The 25,691-nt window shown below is 42.6% G+C and overlaps 1 protein-coding gene across 2 annotated transcripts in view; it reads right to left on the reverse strand.

Moving 5' to 3' along the window:
• Nucleotides 1–25,691, reverse strand: part of myo1cb (myosin Ic, paralog b) — a 103,760-nt gene that overhangs the window by 69,514 nt on the left and 8,555 nt on the right. The window contains exon 1 of one of the 2 annotated variants that reach the window (XM_060944219.1): nucleotides 16,650–17,180. The exons of the other annotated variant lie outside the window; for it this stretch is intronic. The gene's annotated coding sequence lies outside the window, so the exon portion shown is untranslated. Of the gene's footprint in view, nucleotides 1–16,649; nucleotides 17,181–25,691 lie in introns of those variants that run through there. 2 annotated transcript variants of the gene reach the window in all.

A 25,691-nucleotide genomic window follows, 5' to 3' on the forward strand; every position in this document is an offset into this window, starting at 1 on the left:
AGGGGACTGTGAACAGATGCAGAAAATGGGTAGGGTTAAGGTCAATCCAACACGTCACAATTAAGATGCGAGAGTTAAAGAAGGGACAAATGGTGCAGCAATAAACTTTTCTACAACCCCGATTCCAAAAAAGTTGGGACAAAGTACAAATTGTAAATAAAAACGGAATGCAATAATTTACAAATCTCAAAAACTGATATTGTATTCACAGTAGAACATAGACAACATATCAAATGTCGAAAGTGAGACATTTTGAAATTTCATGCCAAATATTGGCTCATTTGAAATTTCATGACAGCAACACATCTCAAAAAAGTTGGGACAGGGGCAATAAGAGGCTGGAAAAGTTAAAGGTACAAAAAAGGAACAGCTGGAGGACCAAATTGCAACTCATTAGGTCAATTGGCAATAGGTCATTAACATGACTGGGTATAAAAAGAGCATCTTGGAGTGGCAGCCGCTCTCAGAAGTAAAGATGAGAAGAGGATCACCAATCCCCCTAATTCTGCGCCGACAAATAGTGGAGCAATATCAGAAAGGAGTTCGACAGTGCAAAATTGCAAAGAGTTCGAACATATCATCATCTACAGTGCATAATATCATCAAAAGATTCAGAGAATCTGGAAGAATCTCTGTGCGTAAGGGTCAAGGCCGGAAAACCATACTGGGTGCCCGTGATCTTCGGGCCCTTAGATGGCGCTGCATCACATACAGGCATGCTTCTGTATTGGAAATCACAAAATGGGCTCAGGAATATTTCCAGAGAACATTATCTGTGAACACAATTCACCATGCCATCCGCCGTTGCCAGCTAAAACTCTATAGTTCAAAGAAGAAGCCGTATCTAAACATGATCCAGAAGCGCAGACGTCTTCTCTGGGCCAAGGCTCATTTAAAATGGACTGTGGCAAAGTGGAAAACTGTTCTGTGGTCAGACGAATCAAAATTTGAAGTTCTTTATGGAAATCAGGGACGCCGTGTCTTTCGGACTAAAGAGGAGAAGGACGACCCAAGTTGTTATCAGCGCTCAGTTCAGAAGCCTGCATCTCTGATGGTATGGGGTTGCATTAGTGCGTGTGGCATGGGCAGCTTACACATCTGGAAAGACACCATCAATGCTGAAAGGTATATCCAGGTTCTAGAGCAACATATGCTCCCATCCAGACAACGTCTCTTTCAGGGAAGACCTTGCATTTTCCAACATGACAATGCCAAACCACATACTGCATCAATTACAGCATCATGGCTGCGTAGAAGAAGGGTCCGGGTACTGAACTGGCCAGCCTGCAGTCCAGATCTTTCACCCATAGAAAACATTTGGCGCATCATAAAACGGAAGATACGACAAAAAAAGACCTAAGACAGTTGAGCAACTAGAATCCTACATTAGACAAGAATGGGTTAACATTCCTATCCCTAAACTTGAGCAACTTGTCTCCTCAGTCCCCAGACGTTTACAGACTGTTGTAAAGAGAAAAGGGGATGTCTCACAGTGGTAAACATGGTCTTGTCCCAACTTTTTTGAGATGTGTTGTTGTCATGAAATTTAAAATCACCTAATTTTTCTCTTTAAATGATACATTTTCTCAGTTTAAACATTTGATATGTCATCTATGTTCTATTCTGAATAAAATATGGAATTTTGAAACTTCCACATCATTGCATTCCGTTTTTATTTACAATTTGTACTTTGTCCCAACTTTTTGGAATCGGGGTTGTATTATTGAACCAAAGATTGAGAAAAATAGACATCCAAGATAAAGGGGAAGAAAAAAAATTGCAAGTGTAAGGATAAACAAATAAGTGTAAGCACGTACTCTCTAAAAAAGAAAGATAGTTCATTCAAGACTATTTTAAGGGTACAATTAATTACAGTTAAAAAATTGTTAATACACAGCAAAATCCCCAGTGTTGAATTAACACCCAGAGTGTTGATTTAACACCCTACTGTGTTTATATAGGTCCAATTGGACACAAATTAACTCTGAAAGTGTTAATTCAACACTGAGGAATTTGCTGTGTATCTGTAATGAAACGCAAACTTGTGAATTTGAGTGTACTTGTGTATATTTGCATTGTATTTGCATTAGGAGTGGTGCATTCTACTCATTTCCCTGCATTCTTGCATTCCCTGATTGTAAATGTATTTGCTGTGTTCCAGTTATAAAAGGCTTTCGTCTTTCTCGTCACTCTTTTCAGGTGACATTTTGAATTAGTTGCAGGTTTATTCACAAGTCCTAGGTCACTGTAGCTGCACTCATTTGCACTGTATATTGACTGCTTCATTGAGTATGCAACTGTATCTCTCATGCAACCTAGATAGTCTGTGTCAAAAAATAGCCATTTACTAACACCACTAACTAAACAAACTGCAAATTAAAAGTCCACAAATTCTCTCATTTTCTCCAAAATACAAGAACACAGGTTTTTTTTTTTTTTCAATACTACCCTTTCTGGCAGTAACATAATGACAAATGCCTCACCCTAGATGAATACATGAATCTTGACGATAAACTTGGACAAGATAGGACAAGTAGAGGAACTCTAAACATTCCACTCATCTCGAGGGCCCTATGCCTTACAGCCACTCCCTTCAGGCCATGCTTTGCTCTGTGGGCATGGCACAGCCTGGCTATATCAGTCACATGCCAGCTAGAAATCCCAACTCCGGAAGTTAGAGGGCCGCATGGCTGGAATTGCTGTGGCCTCAATCTCCTCCTCCCAGTGCTTAGAATACTCACAGAGCCTTATAAGGGCAGGCCATGCTATTTGGAATGGGGCAGGGGGTTCCCATGAGAGTTCCAGTGCCTATCCAGTGCTGAGTGCATAAAACAGCTACCTTTAGCAAAATAATTTCCAAAAAAAAAGACAAAGAACCTACTACAAAAGCCAAACTTCTTATAAAGTTGGAGTCACAGAACTACAGCCAGATTCATATATTTATATGTTTATACTGCTGATAATTTCTAACAACATTTAGATGCTACCCTGTTTAAGACAGGCTAGACATCTGTAATTACACATCTACAACAACTGGGCTGCATTCTGAAACACAGGACATGATGTTGATTCATATACCAAGATAAACTGCTTTATTAGTTGTCTTAGAGTTAAACAGTCTGGTGAGTTTCCTGCACATGAAAATGAAGATGAACTCTTCAGAAAACAGTTTGGCAATTATCATCGTTAGTTATCATAAATCTTCAGGAACTGCTTAATCCTGGTCAGTCATGGTGGATCCAGAGTCTATCCCAGGAACGCTGTGCCAAAAGCAGGAACACACCTTGGATGAAATGCCAGTCCATCACCACACACTCACACACACCTTGGGGAAATTTAGAGTTGCCAATCCTCCCAGTGGCATGTTTTTTGGGAAGTGGGAGGAAATTGTAGAACCCAGTACACTGAAAAAAATTAAACATTGGCTAAAATTAAAAAAATTGAGGTAATCGATCACACCTAATATTGTAGTGTTATACAATATAAATAATTCATTTGATTTGACCTGAAATATTTAACTTCATGTAAACCAATTTCTGATGGTTGAACCAAAGCAATTATTTCAGATTTTCCTAAACTAAAATAAATACACTTTTTTTTAAAGATTTTTTGGGGGGCTTTTTTCACCTTTATTGGATAGGATAGTGTAGAGACAGGAAATGAGCTGGGGAGGGATTGGGAAATGACCACGGGTTGGAATCGAACCCGGGTCCCCAGATTTATGGTATGGCGCCTTAGTTGACTGAGCCACGGCGCCTCCAAATGCATTGGTTTTATTACTTAATGTAAATAATCTTTGTTAAACCTGAATATTTTAAATTCATTTAAACAACTTTTGAATATGGGAGCAAACTATTTTTTTTTATTCACTGGAATGAAAACAAATACATTAAATGAACAACAACTTTGTTTCACTTTTTTCAGTGTAGAAACCCATACAGACATTGGAAGAAAATGAGAAACTCCAGACAGACAGTAATCCAAGCTCACAATCAAATAGGGTTAGACCCTGGAGCTGTCGCAAAATATGTCAGGAAATACGCAAGGTCAAGGCAAAGCTAAGTGCTAGTCATGCAAACCTGACAACGTGTGCTGTATTCAGTTTTTGAATGTGAGCCTGATTAGATTATGGCTTTATAATTAGACTAATTATTCAGATGTTTGCATCTTTGCCACTGAGGGATAGGTCAAGATTTAATTCCAAGAAATGCTGATGGAAAGAAACAGAGATTATCTTTGACAATGGAATGTATTGAAAGTCTGACACCCCAGTCATATTACATCGAAGGTATGTCAGCATTACAACATTTCCTTAGCCAAAACAACCAAACCATAGTCAAGGGGAGAAGTTAACACAATGTAGCTACAGAGGGCTCTGAGAACAGCCATTATTATTCGACACAGCTGCAGGTCAGTGGTGGGTTATTTGGAATTACTCCCAGTTGGTTAGCAGACAGATAGAGCTTATGAAATCATGACAATGATCATGCCCTTCCATTCCACACATTGCACCCATAATTACAAGATACCAGCGTTCTCATGGGTGAAGAGGAAATATTCTGGTAGACAACGATGAGGATCTGCTCCATTCTCTCAGCTTTTCACAAAAATATTACATACAATCCTGAATGGTAACATGATAATCTTATGAGACATGACAACCAACTAGGATGCCAGACTGAAAAACGCAGGAACAGAATAGCACAAAAATAAGGTCCTGCAGAAACATACAAAGCTAAACATACCAGAACTCAGTTGTGCACATACCACCATTATCTGGATACCACTGAGTTCTATATAAAATCTGGACAGCTCATAGGCTCGTCAGAGTGAAGCCAGCTGGCCGCCATCTTACCACTCCCATTGCGGAGCATAACTGTCATTTAGACGACTGGAAGCTACACAAAATTGGACAAGTTATTTATGTAGTTGGTGAGAAAAATTAGAAGAAAAATGCCTACGTGTGCAGCAGTGAACTGTACAAATTGTCAGGTCAAAGGTTGTGGACGGACATTTCACCTGTGAGTGTATATATAAAATATTATATAACCTTTTTCTTTCATATATTTCGTCTTCCTTATATAAGGAAGAAGAGATATATGAAAGAGAAAGGTACACTGTATAAGAGAAAAACTGAAATAATCTTCATAAAATAATTACAGTCGTAAAAAAGAGCCATTCAAAAAAAAAAATGATCAGAGACTGAACTGGAAAAGGAAAAAACCCAATAACAGTGAAGGGGAGCGCAATAAAGATATGTAAGGAATGTGGGTAAAGTTGAGAAAATAAGAGGAGGTAATGAAAGGGGGAAAACAGTCAGGAGATACTTTTTTGGGGCAAATCTGATCGGAAACCATGGTTCAACACATAAGCCAAATACACGTGATGGGAGTGGCAATATGGTGGCCAGATGGCTTCACTCATCTCTACAGCAGGGAATAGGCTATGAACTCTTCAGATTTTATATAGAGCTCAATGCTGGATACTGATATCATTTCCATCAATTTGCATGTAATAACATTCCTGAACCCACATTTTCCCTTTATATTATCAGACATTTTATCTAACATTTTATTTAAAAGGCCAAATCTAACACCATACACTGTAAAAAAAATATTTGTTGTTTTAACTTAAAAAAGTTAGTGCAAGGGCTGCCTTAAAATTTTGAGTTCACTGGAATTCACATAGTAAGTTAAATTGTTGTGAACTTACTATATTAATTTCAGTGAACTCAAAATTTTAAGGCAGCCCTTAAGGCAACCCTTGCACTAACTTTTTTAAGTTAAAACAACAAATCATTTTTTACAGTGTATAGTCTTTCTTTCTCATCATGCACCAAGATCATTCAAAGGGTATCATCAACATGAGTTCGAGGCTGATCAGTGTTCTCGCAATTTCAAGAAAAGCAATATACTCTGGAGAAGATCTATAATAACAGGCTATATCAAACAGGTTCATTAGTAGCTTTTCAGTGAAAATGAACAGTGTTTTCTCTCTGAGAATAAGCTCAAGTATAACCTGAGCAACTTCATATAAAACACTTAGTCATCCTTAACCAAGTATGAAGTGATGAAACATAACTGAGTCATAATTGAGTCACTGCGGGCAGCCATGGCCTAAAGGTTAGCGATGCAGCCTTGAGCCCAAAGGGTTGCTGGTTTGATTCCCTGAAGTAGCAGGAAAAATCCATGGCTGAAGTGCTCTTGAGCAAGGCATGTAACTCCCAACTACTCCCCACATGCTGGGGATGTGTGTACATTGCTCTGGAAAAGAGCATCGACTAAATGCCTGTAATATAACGTAAGAATAATTTACCCATAAGGAAATTGCTTGAGTAAACATTGAAGATCCACTTTTCTCCTCAGTGTTTATTATTATACATGATTAAAAAGTGTTCTTATGAACTCTGAACAAAAAAAGTCAAGTCTGCACTAAGCTATGACATGAAGAAGGGAGGGTGCTAGTAGCTACCTAATGGAGTAAAAGATTCACAGAGTGAAGCAATGTTTGTGCTTGCAGTATTTTGTTGAGTTCTGCTGACAGAAAGTTGGAGACTGAATACTTATGACACACTTCAGTCTCTCCACTGTAGTGTTCAATTTACTTCCTTGCTGAAACACTATGCATGGTCTGACCAGCTAGCAGCTGCCCAAACAGGTAGCATCTTTGCTAGCTGGTAAGCGCTTAGGAAACAGTTTTTTTTTTTTAACTGCTGCTATATTGTTTTTTAATGTAGTTTTTTTTTTTTTTAAATGGGAAGAAGCTGTCTTTGGGCAGCATGGTGGTGTAGTAGTTAGCACGGTCGCCTCACAGCAATAAGGTTCTGGGTTCAAGCCCAGTGGCTGACAGGGGGCCTTTCTGTGTGGAGTTTGCATGTTCTCCCCGTGTCTACATGGGTTTCCCCCACAGTCCAAAGACATGCAGTTAGGCTCTAAATTCTAATAACAAAATAAAAGGACTCTAAATTGTCCATTGATCAAGCTTGGCAAGGGATGGGCTCTGTCAAGTTTAAATGCCCTAGACACACCAATAATGGACTGTTAAAATGTCATCAGTGGTGCCCCTATGGCCCTTGCCGGCTATGGGAAGAAGAAGAAGCTGTCTTAAAATCCATCCATCCATTATCTGTAGTCGCTTATCCTGTTCTACAGGGTCGCAGGCAAGCTGGAGCCTATCCCAGCTGACTATGGGCAAGAGGCGGGGAACACCCTGGACAAGTTGCCAGATCATCGCAGGGCCGACACAGAGACAAACAACCATTCACACCTACGGTCAATTTAGAGCCACCAATTAACCTAACCTGCATGTCTTTGGACTGTAGGGGAAACTGGAGCACCCGGAGGAGACCCACACAGACACGGGGAGAACATGCAAGCTCCATACAGAAAGGCTCTCGCCGACCGCTGGGCTTAAACCCAGGACCTTCTTGCTCTGAGGCAACCGTGCTAACCACTACACCACCGTGCCGCCCTGTCTTAAAATCTCAAACCTTAATTTGTTAATTCAGACAAGTAATATGGAAATTGTAAAATAACTTACCAGTTTAACCAGCTACTTTTGCAGCTGGTCAAATTTTTCAGCATGGGTAACTTTCACCTGTTACCCTGGCAATATTTCTGTGAGGCTTTTGAAGCCATAAAATGGGAAGACAGTTATTTGTGTATGGTACAAATACTATTCAGTAACTGATTTAAATGTTCAGCCATCAACACTGCAGGTCTTTGTTAGGTTATGGATAATGGTTTGCTGGCTAATTAGTTTGGGAGCTAAATTAAGATATTTTGTCAGCCTATAACAATAACAGCTTAACATTTTAGAAAACTGGCTAAACTTTCCAGTCTTAACCAGTCCAGTTTGGGTGAGTCTGTGTGTCCTTAGCTGACGTGAGCGGAATGTGATGTGGTCTTCTGCTGTTGTTGCTCGTCCACCTCAGGTTTGAAGTTTTGTGCATGCTGAGATGCTTTTCTGCTCACCACGGCTGAGTGACTGTTTGAGTTACTACAGACTTCCTGTCAGACATTTTCTCCTGATCTCTCCATTCAACAAGATGTTTCCACCCACAGAACTGTCGCTCACTCAATGTTTGTTTGTTTTTTCCGCACCATTCTGTGTAAACTCTAGAGACTGTTGTGTGTGAAGATCAGCAGTTTCTGAAATACTCAAACCAGTCCATCTGGCACCAAGAACCATTCTGATGTTTGCTGTGAAATTTAACTGAAGCTCTTGACTTATATCTGCGTGATTTTATGCACTGTGTTGCTGCCACATGATTGCCTGACTGAGTAACTGCATAAATGAGCAGGTATTGTGGGCCGTGTATATACGGTAATACAGTATATGTAATGTATCTCTCCAGCCTGGGAGGAGGACTAGAGCTAAACATAAAACAACAGACACAAACTATCTCTCAAAGACATTATGGTGTGAAAGCACTTTTTAAAAACTTGTTTTTACAGTAAATGACCTTACCCTGCTGCACTCTGAAAGGTTCTCTGTAAGGGTGCTCAGCCCCAGTCCTGCACAAATCTAACCCAGTTTGGTGATTTGCCTTTTCAGAGAGATCTACTAAACCTGGGGGAAATCACCAAAATGTGCTAAAACTAGAGTCTCTCCACAACAGCTTTTCTCTTACAGTTACTGTAGTCAAAGGGACACCTGGTGGGGACTTCAGAGCTTATCTCAGTGGTAGAATAAACCAGGTTAATGTTTAACACAGATCTGGACTGTATGCGAGTGTGTGAAACTGAGCATGTGTGTGTGTGTGTGTGTGTGTGTGTGTGTGTGTGTGTGTGTGTGTGTGTGTGCAAGAGATAGTGCTTTACCAAATAAGCATGCTTTTACCAATCAGCACTAAAAACAGCTTCGGTATCATTACTTCTAAATGGTATCATTTAGATACTGTATTTGTATTCATGCATAAAACAAAGTGGAAACGCGCACACAGTCTCAATAACACATTTACTATACAGTGTGTTCTATGTGGTTGTGTTGCATATGGGTATTTCTCTGTGTCTGTTGCCAAAATAGAAATGTCAACCACATACCACCAAGATGAGGATGACCAGTTCTCTATATATTACAGGCATTTAGCAGATGCTCTTATCCAGAGCTCACAACAGGACCCTGACATACACATAGTGGGCAGCCTGGGGAACAGTTGAGGGGTAAGGTGTCTTCCCCAAGGGCACTTCAGCCATTCCTGCTGGTACAGGGAATCAAACCAACAGCCTTTTGGTCCCAAAGCAGCTTCTCTAACCATTAGCCCATAGCTTACACTACCGTTCAAAAGTTTGGGGTCACTTTGAAATTTCCTTATTTTTGAAAGAAAAGCACTGTTCTTTTCAATGAAGATCACTTTAAACTAATCAGAAATCCACTCTATACATTGCTAATGTGGTAAATGACTATTCTAGCTAAATTCTACTAAATGTCTGGTTTTTGGTGCAATATCTCCATAGGTGTATAGAGGCCCATTTCCAGCAACTATCACTCCAGTGTTCTAATGGTACAATGTGTTTGCTCATTGCCTCAGAAGGCTAATGGATGATTAGAAAACCCTTGTACAATCATGTTAGCACAGCTGAAAACAGTTGAGCTCTTTAGAGAAGCTATAAAACTGACCTTCCTTTGAGCAGATTGAGTTTCTGGAGCATCACATTTGTGGGGTCGATTAAATGCTCAAAATGGCCAGAAAAGTGTCTCGACTATATTTTCTATTCATTTTACAACTTATGGTGGTAAATAAAAGTGTGACTTTTCATGGAAAACACAAAATTGTCTGGGTGACCCCAAACTTTTGAACGGTAGTGTACCTCAACACAAACCTGTACCTTCTGTATCATCCATGCTGATATGCTGAAACACATTAACACCAGGTTAATAGCTCAATCTTTTTCATTACACTACACCACTACTGATATATTATCAGATTAGGTTCTGGTAAAGTGTAGGATAGATGTGTACTACCGGCTAGTGGCCTAGTGGTAGCGTGTCCGCCTCTTGATCGTGAGTTCTATTCACGGTTGGGTCATACCAAAGACCATCATAAAAATGGTACCTACTACCATCTGGCAAGGCACGCTGCAATACAGATGCGAGTAGGGGAGTTAAACTCTCGTGGTTACCAGAGGACTGGCCCCCCACTGTAACCCTAGCTATGTAATAGGCGAGAGGCCGAGGGCTGCAGAAACGGAGATCGGCGCCGCCCGATGCGCCATATGGCACGGGAAGGACTTTAGACTTTTAGACTTTAGATGTGTACTAACTAAAAAGCAGATCACAGGTATTTTCCCGTGAAAGGACATGATTATTTTTGTCACTATGATGCAATCTTCGCTCTGACTTTTATCATTTCAGGAAACACATTATTAAAGTCACATCTGTAGATGAGTAATACTTGACGTTTTCATGCTATTCATTATATATTACAATATTTAGCGTCGTTGAATGAGCACAGACTAGCAAAAGTGTTTTGTCAAAATATGAAGGTCAAACTCATTTTCAACTTCCCAAAACATTTGCTGACAACATTACAATATTGTCACATTGCTCACATTTACTAGCCTCTAGCAAGTACTTCCTTCTCCCTGTCCTTCATCTGCCTCCAGTGTTCTACAGTATCTGTTCTTGTCCATCATCATTACAGTGTAGTGTTAGAGGATTAAAGAACAACTTACGCCACAGAGTTAATCAACACAACATGTACACGTGCGCCCTGAGTGTGTACCAGGATCTTAAATCCCCTTGAACTGCAAAGTCAACACATTTGACTTCTCTGCGCACGTAAATTTGAATGTACATGGTATGTAGTGCAATCCTCCTGAGAAGGACGCAAATGAGGCATGACTATGCTCACTGACAATTCTGAACAAGTCAACAAGAACCAGGTGAACAGATCCAAGAGCTGTGAAGTGACAGTTAAAGCTGTGGTGCCTATAGTTGTTTTTTGTTTTGTTTTTTTTTTTCTGATATGGAACTGCATTAAATTCAAGGGCGGTGCCCTTCGGCGCTGGGAAACTTTGAGTGGAAAAGCCACAGCTAAATCGAGAGAAGCTGCAGACCCGACAATGACCTAATGACGTGCCAAGACTTTTACTCATTCCCCTTACAAACAAATCCACATACTGAGGTTTGCCTTTCGAACGATTGTTTATTCTGTGTGTTTCTCTCCCTCCCCCACTCCTTCAGTAGAGAACACAGATTTCAAATTGCATGCATATAACCAGGAAATGTTCATGGTCCACTGCCCTTTCTGTTCTTCTGAAAACCAAGACATCAAACTGTAAGTCATGAGAGCCAAAAATGCCTACTATTTAAAAACAAAAAAAGAAAAGAATACACCCTTTTGCTGTTAAATTAGAGATGATTCAGCTATTACCAGTGAATAATCTCCTGAGAAGGGGATTCTGGTAAGTGCTAGCAGAGCTGAACTAAAAGAGTTTGTAAAGGGTAAAACCCCCTCCTTGGCAGGGCTTTGAGTCAGTCCTTGGTACTTCATGCTCGGTGGGCTGTTGAAGCACGTGTATCCCCTCCTCTCTCCAGGGCCAGCAATACGTTGACAGCTGACACCAGAGGACAAGATTATTAGTCTCTGCCCTGGTCCATGTCACTGGTCCTTGCCCTGAACAAGCCTCATCACTAGTCTCAGCTAAGGTGGGGCTTACATTAGACCGTATCAGTGGATCATCAGATTAACGTTTTTAAAACGATTCGCGTGCACACAGCAACGCCAATACACGATTCGCGTGCACACAGCAATGCCAATACACGGATACGCTCGGCTCCGCAGGCATCCTGCGCTCCAAATCACTCCGCCCTGAACAGCGAGTGCCCTCTGGAGGGTGCGCACTCCGGCCCTGCGCAGCTCACAGAGCGCGCGAGTGAAGCGCACGAGCAGTGATTCGGGACTGAGCCGCTGTGTGTGTGATCCCAGTGCATATCGGGCATGCGCGTCACTTACCACTTGCAAGTGGAAGGATGGCAAGCCTAAAGACAATCATAACTACACAATGGGCAGTATTTGCATCAGTATTTGCAGTATTTTCATACTTTTATACTCTTTAATGAAAGGTGATACAAGGCGGAAGTCCGCACCGTTTTTCAGCAGTCGCGTCACATGACCAACACCAGCGAATCAGGAAGGTGGATGTCACAGTGACGTTGTCCAATGACGACGCCAGCTAGAGCTCAGCACAGCGTATCCGCGTATTCTCAATGTTTACACAGCACCGGACCAGACACGATCTGGATTGAATACGTGGACCCTGGCGGATTCCCGTTTCCCGGCGTTTCCAGGCGTTTTAATGTAAATGGACAGTGCATCCGCGAAGAAAACGAGACAGATACGGTCTAATGTAAACTTGGCCTAAGCCCATGTTTACATTAGACCGTATCAGCGGATCATCAGATTAACGTTTTTAAAATGATTAGTGTGCACACAGCAACACCAATACATGATTTGCGTGCACACAGCAATACCAATACACGGATACGCTCGGCTCCACAGGCATCCTGCGCTCCAAATCACTCCGCCCTGAACAGCGAGTGCCCTCTGGAGGGTGCGCACTCCGGCCCTGCGCAGCTCACAGAGCACGCGAGTATAGCGCACGAGCTGTGATTCGGGACTGAGCCGCTGTGTGTGAGATCCCAGCGCACATCACTTACCACTTGCAAGTGGAAGGATGGCAAGCCTAAAGACAATCATAACTACACAATGGGCAGTATTTGCATCAGTATTTGCAGTATTTTCATACTTTTATACTCTTTAATGAAAGGTGATACAAGGCGGAAGTCCGTGCCGTTTTTCAGCAATCGTGTCACATGACCAACGCCAGCGAATCAGGAAGGTGGATGTCACAGTGACGTTGTCCAATGACGACGCCAGCTAGAGCTCAGCACAGCGTATCCGCGTATTCTCAATGTTTACACAGCACCGGACCAGACACGATCTGGATTGAATACGTGGACCCTGGCGGATTCCCGTTTCCCGGCGTTTCCAGGCGTTTTAATGTAAACGGACAGTGCATCCGCGAAGAAAACGAGACAGATACGGTCTAATGTAAACTTGGCCTAAGACTGCAAATCCTGACTCACAACAGATACGTTTTGTAACCATCTGATGAACACCAAGTAATTAGAAGATAATGGTATAGACTAAACACAGTTAAGTGATTGAGATGCCATTAGCTCTTTTGTCTGGCTCTGAGCGCAGGTTCCTGCTGATAGAAAACACAGTTTTCCGCTGACAGAGCTCTGACATGGGAGGTCCCAGGGACAGCTGGAAAAACCTTAGGACCAAAGCTGCTCTGGTTTTAACCAAACCTGAGTATTGCTGTTCTCGGAAAAAAAAAAGTGCAAGAAGTTTCATTCTGAAAGCATGTTAAATACTTATAGCTTACATGCCTAGTCTGGCAGCTTAGCTACGGAAAATGTACTGACATGAAATCAGTACTTTCAGTTCCAATGCATATACTGAATGACATCATCACTCTGATGCAGTGACGCTTTGTCATGATATTAGATGGGAGATCTTAAAATCTAGTACCCAGCAATCACCTGACAGTGAAACTATTAGAGGTGAACAAGCCATTACATCACAAGATCATGGTAATGATATAACAGGAGTGATGTGGGGCAAAATATTACACACAAAGACAGACAGGCAGCGGTATTTATGATTTTTTTAAAGTCCATAGCAGTGTTTCCCCTAAGTTTACTTTTTTGTTTGTTTGTTTGTTTGTTTTTGGGGGTGTTGCTGGATGAGGATGGTCACCTTCAGGACCCCTCCCAGCAGCTCCTATTACAGAGCATTTGGACCTGAACAAACAGTTAAAGGAGTCATATTTAAGTCTTCACACTTATATTAAAACAATAAATAAATTTTTACATCCATCCGTTATCTGTAACCGCTTATCCTGTTCTACAGGGTCGCAGGCAAGCTGGAGCCTATCCTAGCTGACTGTGGGTGAGAGGCAGGGTACGCCCTGGACAAGCTGCCAGGTCATCACAGGGCTGACACATAGACACAGACAACCATTCACACTCACATTCACACCTACGGTCAATTTAGAGCCACCAATTAGCCTAACCTGCATGTCTTTGGACTGTGGGGGAAACCGGAGCACCCGGAGGAAACCCACGCAGACACGGGGAGAACATGTAAACTCCACACAGAAAGGCCCTCGCCGTCCGCTGGGCTCAAACCCAGGACCTTCTTGCTATGAGGCGACAGTGCTAACCACTACACCACCGTGCCGCCACAATTTTTACAATAGATGTAAAATAAATGTGTGAGCGTGTGTACAATATAATGGTAGGGGAAACACTGCGGACCGAACATGTAAAACAGAAATTTTGTAACTCTTTCATTTGAAAAAAAAAAAAAAACTCTAAACTTACAGTTCTGTTACCAGTGCTGTTGAACATACTGTTCTTTGTTTCAAGTGTGTCATCTATCTACTGTCAATTTCTCCTCCAATGGCATTTTAATGATGGGGTAAATAATCCACTTCATTCTTGTTCATCTGTTTGCCGACATGTTCTTGACATGTCAGCAAAGTGGGCTGAAAAATATGATCAACCCTAGGAGGCATTCCACCTGACATGACTGATAACCTGCATGAATCTACAGTCTGGGTTAGAACGAAATCAGCCCCAGCCTCATTTCCTTCTTCATACAACCTGTGTGTATGTTTCTGCAGTTGTGCTTGGTTCCACACATTCCTGTATATTAACCGCAAATAATCTGATATGAATTGAACACTATGAACACTATGAGGTGCTGAAAGCACCTCATAGTGATTGTCTTTTTATCTTTGAAAGGGTGTGAGAGTTATTACCACTTACATCCCACAAATCTGGACTTATCACCAGAGAAATGCACAGACATGTCTGGTTTGTTCACACAACACCGACAGCCAACATACAGTATTTCTCAACACCGCTTTTCATTCTCTTTGGGAAATCCATCTTCCAGTTCTTTAAGACTTGAAGGTTGTATTTATTCATCAAGCAGTGAAATTCATCCTCTGCATTTAACCCATCTGAAGCAGTGAACACATGCACGCACTCAGAGCAGTGGGCAGCCACACCAGAGCGCCAGTCAGGGGGTTAGGTACCTTGCTCAAGGCCACCCCATGTCAACCTAACTGCATGTCTTTGGATTGTGGGGGAAACCGTCTCCGAGCACCCGGAAGAAACCCACGCAGACACGGGGAGAACATGCAAACTCCACACAGAAAGGCCCTCGCCAGCCGCTGGGTTCGAACCCGGAACCTTCTTGCTGTGAGGCGACCGTGCTAACCACTACACCACCATGCTGCCCAAAGACAGCTTCTTCCCATCTCATCTCATCTCATTATCTCTAGCCGCTTTATCCTTCTACAGGGTCGCAGGCAAGCTGGAGCCTATCCCAGCTGACTACGGGCGAAAGGCGGGGTACACCCTGGACAAGTCGCCAGTTCATCACAGGCTGACACATAGACACAGACAACCATTCACACTCACATTCACACCTACGGTCAATTTAGAGTCACCAGTTAACCTAACCTGCATGTCTTTGGACTGTGGGCGAAACCGGAGCACCCGGAGGAAACCCACGCGGACACGGGGAGAACATGCAAACTCCACACAGAAAGGCCCTCGCCAGCCGCTGGGTTCGAACCCGGAACCTTCTTGCTGTGAGGCGACCGTGCTAACCACTACACCACCATGCTGCCCAAAGACAGCTTCTTCCCAGTTAAAAAAAAAAAAAACTACATTAAAAAACAATATAGCAGCAGTTAAAAAAAAACAAAAAAAAAACAAAACTGTTTCCTAAGCGCTTACCAGCTAGCAAAGATGCTACCTGTTTGGGCAGCTGCTAGCTGGTCAGACCATGCATAGTGTTTCAGCAAGGAAGTCAACTGAACACTACAGTGGAGAGACTGAAGTGTGTCATAACTATTCAGTCTCCAACTTGCAGTGACATTACGGGGATGAAATGACTACAGCACAGAGGGGAAGTGTGTGACAGAGGACACTCAAGGACATGACCTACTTCCAACCTTAACAGGATTCTCAGGATTCTCATATGCAATCATGACAAGCCACATCCTGTTCCTTAAGAGAAAGCAATGAAGAAGAAGAAGAAGAAGAAGAAGAAGAAGAAGAAACAAGCCTGATCATTGAAAGACAGAGGGCTGAGGGAGTAGGCTTGGTCCTGTACCAGCTGCTCTACTACACACTGCTGTACATTTTTCCATCACAGATCTAAGTGCAGGTCTGGTGTCATGCTGTTTCTGGCTAAATAAATGACCTCAGGGACGGAATGACAAACACCACGTGTGTCACAGCCCGAGCGCGTGCGTGCGAAAAAATGAGGGGGGGTCAAAATCCCGTTAAACTACGCGTGCGCGCACGCACGCGCTGACTTGTGTCGTAAATTATACAAGAAAACAAAACTAAAAACTAAATAACAACGTGAGGTAAATACAAACAAAAGTGGCAAACTGAATGAACTTTCTTTCATACAACAGACTTCGCATTGTGGTGCAAACCTCGCTACTTGAAGGTGTTTTTGTTTTGATATTTATGTTTCAGGCTGTTATTAATGTATATACAGTGTGACCTGAAGCTGGTGAAGTGAAGTGAAACTGTGGTGGAGCTCTTACCTGAAAACTCAAAGCTGGAATCGGTTCTTAAAGCGTTTCTCCAGACTCAGTGTCTCACTGTGGACTGTATAACATGACATTCATTCAAGTGAAGCTCAAAAGTGTGAAGTTAAATCCTGTCAACAGCAGCAGCAGCGTTTCTTCTTCTTGTTCTTCTCCTTCTTCTTGTTCTCCTTCTTCTTGTTGTTCTCCTTCTTCTTGTTGTTCTTCTTCTTCTTGTCCTCCTTCTTCTTCTTCCCCTTCTTCTTCTTCGGTTTTCCAAAAGGTTTAAACTCTAATCTGCTCTAATCTTAGCTACTCTGAATGTAGGCTACGACACTCTATGATAGCGGTTTTCTCTTTTAACAGCTAAGACAAAAAAAAACAAAAGCAGATGGTTACAGCAGCTATAGTTTGTCTACTGGTCATTCAGCGTGAAAAAAATGAAACCAGAAGCCTCCTTAACCTGAGTAAAGTGAGCTGAAGTAAAGAATGAGCTCTGAATGGAGAAAGGTTATGAAATAGACAGACAGGCCACCCCTCCCCTTCAGCCATATACCTAGTGGCAGGAAGTTCAGACTGTGTGTGTGGTTAGGTACTCAGTGCACTTCTGACATACCGAAAACCCAGTGATACTAAATTCCTAAGCTTTTAAGTTACCGACTTATGAAGATTTCTTTTAATCATCTCATGGTTATACATAAACCTAATCGTCTTTATTGTATTATATACCAAAAACTGCCTCTAAAAATGACTTCTTTAAAATGTCATTCAGCACGGAAAGCTTTGTTTAGTGTAAATAATGATTTTTTTCCCTTCTTTTGAGGACATGCTTGTCAGACTTTAGCTGCACTAAATTTGAATTACCCTTCCATCTAGTGATGATGACTGGTATTGCATCTAAGTCCATAAGAAGAATGCCCCTTTTCCACCAAAGCAGTTCCAGGGCTGGTTCGGGGCCAGTGCTTAGTTTGGAACCGGGTTTTCTGTTTGCACTGACAGAGAACTGGCTCTGGGGCCAGAAAAACCGGTTCCAGGCTAGCACCAGCTCTTTGCTGGGCCAGAGGAAAGAACCGCTTACGTCAGCGGGGGGAGCGGAGTTGTTAAGACCAACAACAATAACAAGACTGCGAAAGATCGCCATTTTTAAATGACGAGAAGCAGCAGCTGTACAAACGCGAAGTCATCCATTATTAGGGCCCGAGCCCGAATGGGCGAAGGCCCTATTGTTCTTGTAAGAGTTCACTATTCTTCTTCTTCTTCTTCTTCTTCTTCTTTATTTTTCTCCGCTGTTGGGCCATTTTCGGGGCGCTTGCCATGGGCGAAAACGCACGAAATTTGGCACCAGTTCCGAGAATTGCCACCGCTACTCAGAACCAGAAGCCCAAACTTGGCCGGGGCTCAGGGCCTCTATAGCGCCCCCTAAGTCGTTGTGATTTTGGCCTCCCGCATTAAGGTGCCTCGTTGCCATGTAGTTTGTAGTAGTGGCATGCCATTTGGTACGCGTATGTATCTCACTAAGCCGGACAAAAATGTAATGCCAATGCATTAGCCACGCCCAACAGGAAGTGAGGTAATTTCACTTTTGTGCGAAATGCATGGCCACGAAGACGGCGCAACTCCTCCTAGACCGTTCATAGGAATGTCACCAAAATTGATACACATCATCTACAGACATGGCTGACAAAAGTTACTAAATACGTTTCACGTAGGATAAACCGTTCAGAAGTTATACGTCTATCAATTTTCAATGCAAAATTTTACATGCTTAAAAATTCATAACAAATCTTCTAATTGCTCAACACTGCTCATACTTCACACGCAAATCACTCATTGGGCTTCTGACATGTTACCCAATTTCTGTGATATTTCGCCACTGGGGGCGCTATTTTTGGGCAAAAATTCCAATCTTTCCTCAAATTTGGTCAAACTTCACGGCCACCCTCTTACTACCTCCCATGTCATGTATACCACATTTTGGGAATTTTCGTCCATGGGGGGCGCTGTTTTTGGCCAACGCAATTGCTCCAAAACGGGTTTTTGGTAAATAATTCCTTAATGCTTTTCCTTCACACCTCTGCCTTGTGATAGTACGTTGCTGTTGTAGACACTTATTTTTCCAACTCATAATCGCTCATGTACAGCATAGCGCCACCTACTGACATGGGAAAAACCAAAAAATTTATTCTTCACAAATCTATATCTTATCTTCTATTTACTCAATTGTCATCAAACTTCATACGCAAACTCTTCATAGCTCACCTGACATATACGCCAAATTTTGTGCACTTTCGCCCCTGGGGGTGCTGGTTATGGCAAAAATAATATTGCAGCTTCTGATTTGTCAAACTTGGCAAGCAAACTCTTTACAAGACCCTTATTGGGGCGCTTGCCATGGTCGACAACGCACGAAATTTGGCTCCTTTTTCTTAGACTGCCACCGCAGGCGGGCCTCTGGGCCTCTACAGCGCCCCCTAACGTGTTGTGATTTTTGCCTCTCGCATTAAGGTGCCTGCTTGGCATATAGTTTCTAGTTATTATTATTATTATTAGGGCCCGAGCACCGTACAGTGCGAGACCCTATTGTTTTTGAAGGATTATTATTATTATTATTATTATTATTAGGCCCCGAGCACCGTACAGTGCGAGACCCTATTGTTGCCATGTGTCCAATTCTGTGCTTTGTCGCCATTGTGGGAGTACTGTCTCTTGCCGAAGAAGCTGTGGAAGGTATTTTGCGGGGACGCATGCCCCCGCCCCCCTTGGCCACTGGCGCGAGGGCCCGTCAAGGCCGCTTGTGGCTTTAATTATTGTTGTTGTTGTTGTTGCCGCTGCTGCTTCTTCCGTGTTGTTTTTGCTTTGATATTCGCACCAAGGTTTATGTAAACGTAGCGCCGTAACTGACGTATACAGCGACGTAATGACATGGCTCCGCTTAGCACCGCGAGCTATGGAAAAGCAAACTGGTTCTCAGCTGGCTTGCAAGTTGAACGAGTTGTGAACCAGCACCAGCACTGGCCCCGAACCAGCCCTGGAACTGATTTGGTGGAAAAGGGGTATAAGAAACCTTTATTTGTCACATGCACACTTCAAGCACAGTGAAATTCATCCTCTGCATTTAACCCGTCTGAAGCAGTGAACACACGCACACACCCAGAGCAGTGGGCAGCCACACCAGAGTGCCTGGGAAGCAGTCAGGGCTCAGGTACCTTGCTCAAGGGCACCTCAGCCCAAGGCTGCCCCACATCAACCTAACTGCATGTCTTCGGATTGTGGGGGAAACCGGAGCACATCCACGCAGACACAGGGAGAACATGCAAACTCCACATAGAAAGGCCCTCACCGGCCGCAAACCCAGAACCTTCTTGCTGTGAGGCGACAGTGCTAACCACTACACCACCGTGCCACCCTTAAGGTAGATGCTTATCCTGTCCTACAGGGTCGCAGGCAAGCTGGAGCCTATCCCAGCTGACTATGAATGAGAGGTGGGGTACACCCTGGACAAGTCACCAGGTTATCACAGGGCTGACATATAGAGACAAACAACCATTCACACTCACATTCACACATATGGTCAATTTAGCACCACCAATTAGCCTAACCTGCATGTCTTTGGACTGTGGGGGAAACCAGAGCATCCGGACCCACGCAGACAAGGGGAGAACAGGGGACACAGACAAGGGGAGAACAGGGGTGTAGCTGGGGGGGGGGGGGGGTGTCCTGGGGTGCCCATGAACCCCCCCTTGTTGGACCATACGTTTCTTCAATAGCCACATAAGAATATTAGAAAAGCGCCCACTGTAATTTTTCTAACTTTTTTTGTTGAAACTAGATTGTCACTTCAGCCTCATTAGGGTTTCTATAACCTTGTATGGACTTCCTATGGTTTGGGCAAAACCCTAGTTCTGCACAAGTGCAACACGATCGCACTAGAAAGCATGGTCAAGCTGCATTGGTTGACTAGGGTAAGATGTTGAGCTGCCATACACTGCCGGATAAAGCTGATTTGGCCTAATCATTGTCCAACATCTCAACAGCTCGCAACATGAGATGAAAGAATGATGCAAAGACCACGTTATTTTCTCAAATGTATTCAATTTATTTTTTCATTTACAAACCTACTCAGGCTCCCAGTCAGTGTGTGACCCCCCCTTGAAAATTCCTAGCTACGCCCCTGAAGAACATGTCAACTCCACACAGAAAGGCCCTCGTCGGCCACTGGGCTCGAACCCAGGACCTTCTTGCTGTGAGGCGACAGTGCTAGCCACTACACCACCCATAAATTTATAGAACATAGTAAATAGTGAACTTGGTACACATATACTGTACTACTGCAGGTGTCAGGTGTGAATTATAAAGGATTTTTGGCAGATGTGAGGAAGCATAATTAGGTAACACTAACATAACCATAAATTACAGTGGACGTGTCAGCAAGACACACATAAATTGCACTTTTATACATCCCTACAACAGGCTATACCAGTTCTTAAGGGTTGACACTGCCTCAGGTTTTAACCCCTCATTACATATTCATTAACTGTATTCCCCCACAGCTGTAATTGAATAATTCACATTTTGTACGATCACACTCATTCATTCATTCATTCATTCATTCATTCATTCATCTACAGTAGCTGCATAATCCTGTTCATAGTTGTTGTGGATCTGAAACCTATACAGTACCAGGAGCACAAAGTGTGATGCACCCTGGACAGGATGCCAGTTCTCTCTCTCTGTCTCACACACACGGAACAGAATGCCTTTATTGTCACTGCACAAATGTACAATGAAATTTAGTTCATCATCCATCCATCCATTACCTGTAACTGCTTATCCTGTTCTACAGGGTCGCAGGCAAGCTGGAGCCTATCCCAGCTGACAATGGGCGAAAGGCGGGGTACACCCTGGACAAGCTGCCAGGTCATCACAGGGCTGACACATAGACACAGACAACCATTCACACTCACATTCACACCTACGCTCAATTTAGAGCCACCAATTAGCCTAACCTGCATGCCTTTGGACTGTGGGGGAAACCGGAGCACCCGGAGGAAACCCACACGGACACGGGGAGAACATGCAAACTCCGCACAGAAAGGCTCCCATCGGCTGCCAGGCTCGAACCCAGCACCTTCTTACTGTGAGGTGACCATGCTAACCACTTACACCACCGTGCTGCCACTTACACACAGTTATTCACACCTAAAGGCAATTTAGTGTAGCAGTCCACCAACTGTGGTGTAGTGGTTAGCGCTGTCGCCTCACAGTAAGAAGGTCCGGGTTCGAGCCCCGTGGCCGGCGAGGGCCTTTCTGTGCAGAGTTTGCATGTTCTCCCCGTGTACGCGTGGGTTTCCTCCGGGTGCTCCGGTTTCCCCCACAGTCCAAAGACATGCAGGTTAGGTTAACTGGTGACTCTAAATTGACCGTAAATGTGAGTGTGAATGGTTGTCTGTGTCTATGTGTCAGCCCTGTGATGACCTGGCGACTTGTCCAGGGTGTACCCCGCCTTTCGCCCGTAGTCAGCTGGGATAGGCTCCAGCTTGCCTGCGACCCTGTAGAAGGATAAAGCGGCTAGAGATAATGAGATGAGATGAGTCCACCAACTGAAATGTTTTTGGGAGGTGGGAGAAGACAGAAGAACCCTGAGAAAACCCACATGGAGAGCATGCAAAGTACTATACAGGCAATAATCCAACCTCAGGATCAAGCCAGTGACCCTAGAGCTATGAGGTAGTGATGCTGAGCACCCGTGCCACCCCTACACTATAAGCTGTAATAGGAATAATCCCAGCATTTCTGCTAAATTACATATAGGAAACATATGAAATGCATATATGATTCTAAATTGGCTTCAGAATGAAATGATGAAATGTGAAAGTTATTTGCCACTTAGTAGTGGGTTTAACTTATGATACTTAGTGCCCTGTCACACTACGACGTTCTCACCAGCGTTCGAGTAACGTGTTGCGAAACGCAGAGGAACGTCGAGAACGTTAGAAAAAAGTTACAAGAAAGTTAGACGAGCGTCGGCAAACGTTGGGGAATGTCGAGGGACGTCGGCGAACGCTGAGGGTGAAAAATAGTTTTGGGTGTGCACAAAAATTCAGGACGTTCTATCAAAACGCTACTTACACGTTAGAGGAACGTTACACGAAAGTTTGCGGGCGTTACTCGAACGTTACTCGAAAGTCAGGACGTTCCCTGGACGCTAGGCGGACGCCGGCCCATCAGGGTCGAGTGTCCAGCGCGTGCCTAGCGCTTGGGTAACGCTTGCCTAACGCCTGTGTAACGTCCATCGAACGTCTGTCCAGCGTGTCGCCAACGTTTTTCAGCGTTCGTCAGCGTTCGCCGAGCGTTCTTAACGCTCATGTAACGCTCTTTCAACATCTTTCTAACGTCTGTCAGCGTTCTGAATTTTTCCAGCGTCTGTGTAACGTCCATGTAGCATCCTTGTAACGCGCCTGTAACCTACTGGTAGCGTTCAGGAGCATTTGGCAGGCACTTGCCAGAAATATATTTAAAAGGGGCTTGCAGAGGCCACCGACAGTCCTGTTGGAACTTTCACAGAGTGAAGACTTCCGAACAATGACAGACCAAGAGAAACACCAGTATGCTGTTGCTGCTCTCATGCATCACAACAACCTCCTGCAGTTGGCATTGCACCAGGTTAAGATGTCCAAGGCAGAGGCAAAGAAGAAAAGGAAGAGGAGCGGGAGAAAGAGCTGGGTGAGACCCTGGATAGGAAGGCGACCACAGTTTGGTGTTTATGACAAGCTGATGGCTGAACTCCGAGCTGAAGACCAAGCCTCCTTCCACAACTTCCTGCGCATGCCAGCAGTGATGTTTGATGAGCTGAGACAGAGAGTTGGTCCCAGGATCACCAAGAAGGACACTCGCTTTAGACCGGCCCTCGACCCTGGTATGAAGCTGGCCCTGACTTTGCGACACCTTGCCTCTGGTGACAGCTATGCTTCACAGAAGTTTGCCTGGAGAGTACCTCACAACACACAGTCACTGGTGGTCAGAGAGGTTTGCCATGCCATACTGGACGAGTACCTGGATGAGATGCTGACCTGCCCCAGTACGCCAGAAGAGTGGAAGGAAGTTGCTGACAGATTCTATCAGAGGTGGAACTTCCCCCATGTCCTGGGAGCACTAGATGGCAAGCATGTGGCCATTAGGTGTCCTGCAGAGAGTGGCTCCTTGTATTACAACTACAAGGGGTTCTATTCCATCGTGTTGCTGGCCCTTGTGGATTCTGACTACAAGTTCCTGTGGGCAGATCTTGGAGGCCTGGGATCAGCATCCGATGCCCAGATCTACAACTCCAGTGAGCTGAAACATGGAGCTGAAGAAGACCTGCTTGGGTTTCCACAGCCTATACCTCTCCCACAAGACACTACAGATGTTCCATACTTCTTCATTGGAGATGACGCCTTTGCCCTGAGAGCCTACATGATGAAGCCCTACAGTCTCCGTGGTCTATCACAGGAGGAGCGCATTTTCAACTACAGACTGTCGAGAGCCAGGAGGGTCGTGGAGAACGCCTTTGGGATCCTTGCCAACAGGTTCCAGGTGATTCTTGGCACTATGCAGCACAAGCCAGAGACTGTGAAGCTGATAGTGAAGACCTGCTTGGTCCTTCACAACTTGATGAGGGTCAGATATCCAACACTGCAGAACCAACAGCTGGACCAGCCAGAAGGTCCAGAAGAAGACTTTGTGCCTGGTGCCTGGAGAGATGGCTTCAATATGGAAGACACACAGGTTGTTGCAGGCCCCAACACTGCGACCAAAGAAGCCAAGAAGCAGAGGAACCTCATCAAGCACTGGGTCAACTCCTCAGCTGGGGCACTGGACTGGCAGGACAGGATGGTGTAGACCTGGACCCTAGTGTTGCAATGCAGAATGGACTTAATATAGACTATACTTTTTGGTAGAAACTGAAATATTGTATGTGTAACTTAATTACAATGACTTATTTGTCGATAACAGTAATAATAAAAGTAATTGTGTGTGTCATTTCGAAGTAATTATTTTTACTGATCGCCCTACTTTTTTAGCCAATCTGTTCTAGGCATGATCTCTTTTTCAATTATTTATTTTACTGAGTTCCCGGTCGACCCCTTTTCACGTAACCAAACGTATAAAACAGTATTAATAAATGTCATAGTTTTATTTTGTATTGTTTTATTCTTTTTCATTTTTTTAACTTTATTTTTTTTGGGGGTATTTTGTATTTTTTTATTATATTTTTTATTTTATTTTAGATTTTACTTTTTTTTTTTATTTTAAAATAAAAAGTAAACTCAAAAATAAAATAAAAAATAACATAAAATAAAATAAAACAGATAAAATAAACGAAAAATATAAAATAAAACATATACAATAAACGAAAAATATAAAATAAAACATATACAATAAACGAAAAATATAAAATAAAACAGATAAAATAAACGAAAAATATAAAATAAAACATATACAATAAACGAAAAATATAAAATAAAACATATACAATAAACGAAAAATATAAAATAAAACAGATAAAATAAATGAAAAATATAAAATAAAACATATACAATAAACGAAAAATATAAAATAAAACATATACAATAAACGAAAAATATAAAATAAAACATATACAATAAACGAAAAATATAAAATAAAACAGATAAAATAAACGAAAAATATAAAATAAAACATATACAATAAACGAAAAATATAAAATAAAACAGATAAAATAAACGAAAAATATAAAATAAAACATATACAATAAACGAAAAATATAAAATAAAAAATATATTTTACTTTTTATTTTATTTTTTATTTTATCTTTTATTTTATATTTTATTGTATATTTTTTATTTTACCTTTTATTTTTTATTTTATCTTTTATTTTATTTTATACTTTTTTTTTACTTATTTTATTTTTTATTTTTTTTTCCATTATTTTTTTGGGGGGGAAAATATTAAAAACAAGAAATTGAAAGTTTCACGCAAGAACCAGGCAAAGTTCAAACTATGTACAACATTTATTTACAGATTCCTAAACAAAAAGTTCTA

The sequence above is a fragment of the Neoarius graeffei genome, chromosome 17 (genome assembly GCF_027579695.1).
Source record: "Neoarius graeffei isolate fNeoGra1 chromosome 17, fNeoGra1.pri, whole genome shotgun sequence".
Lineage (NCBI taxonomy): Eukaryota > Metazoa > Chordata > Actinopteri > Siluriformes > Ariidae > Neoarius > Neoarius graeffei.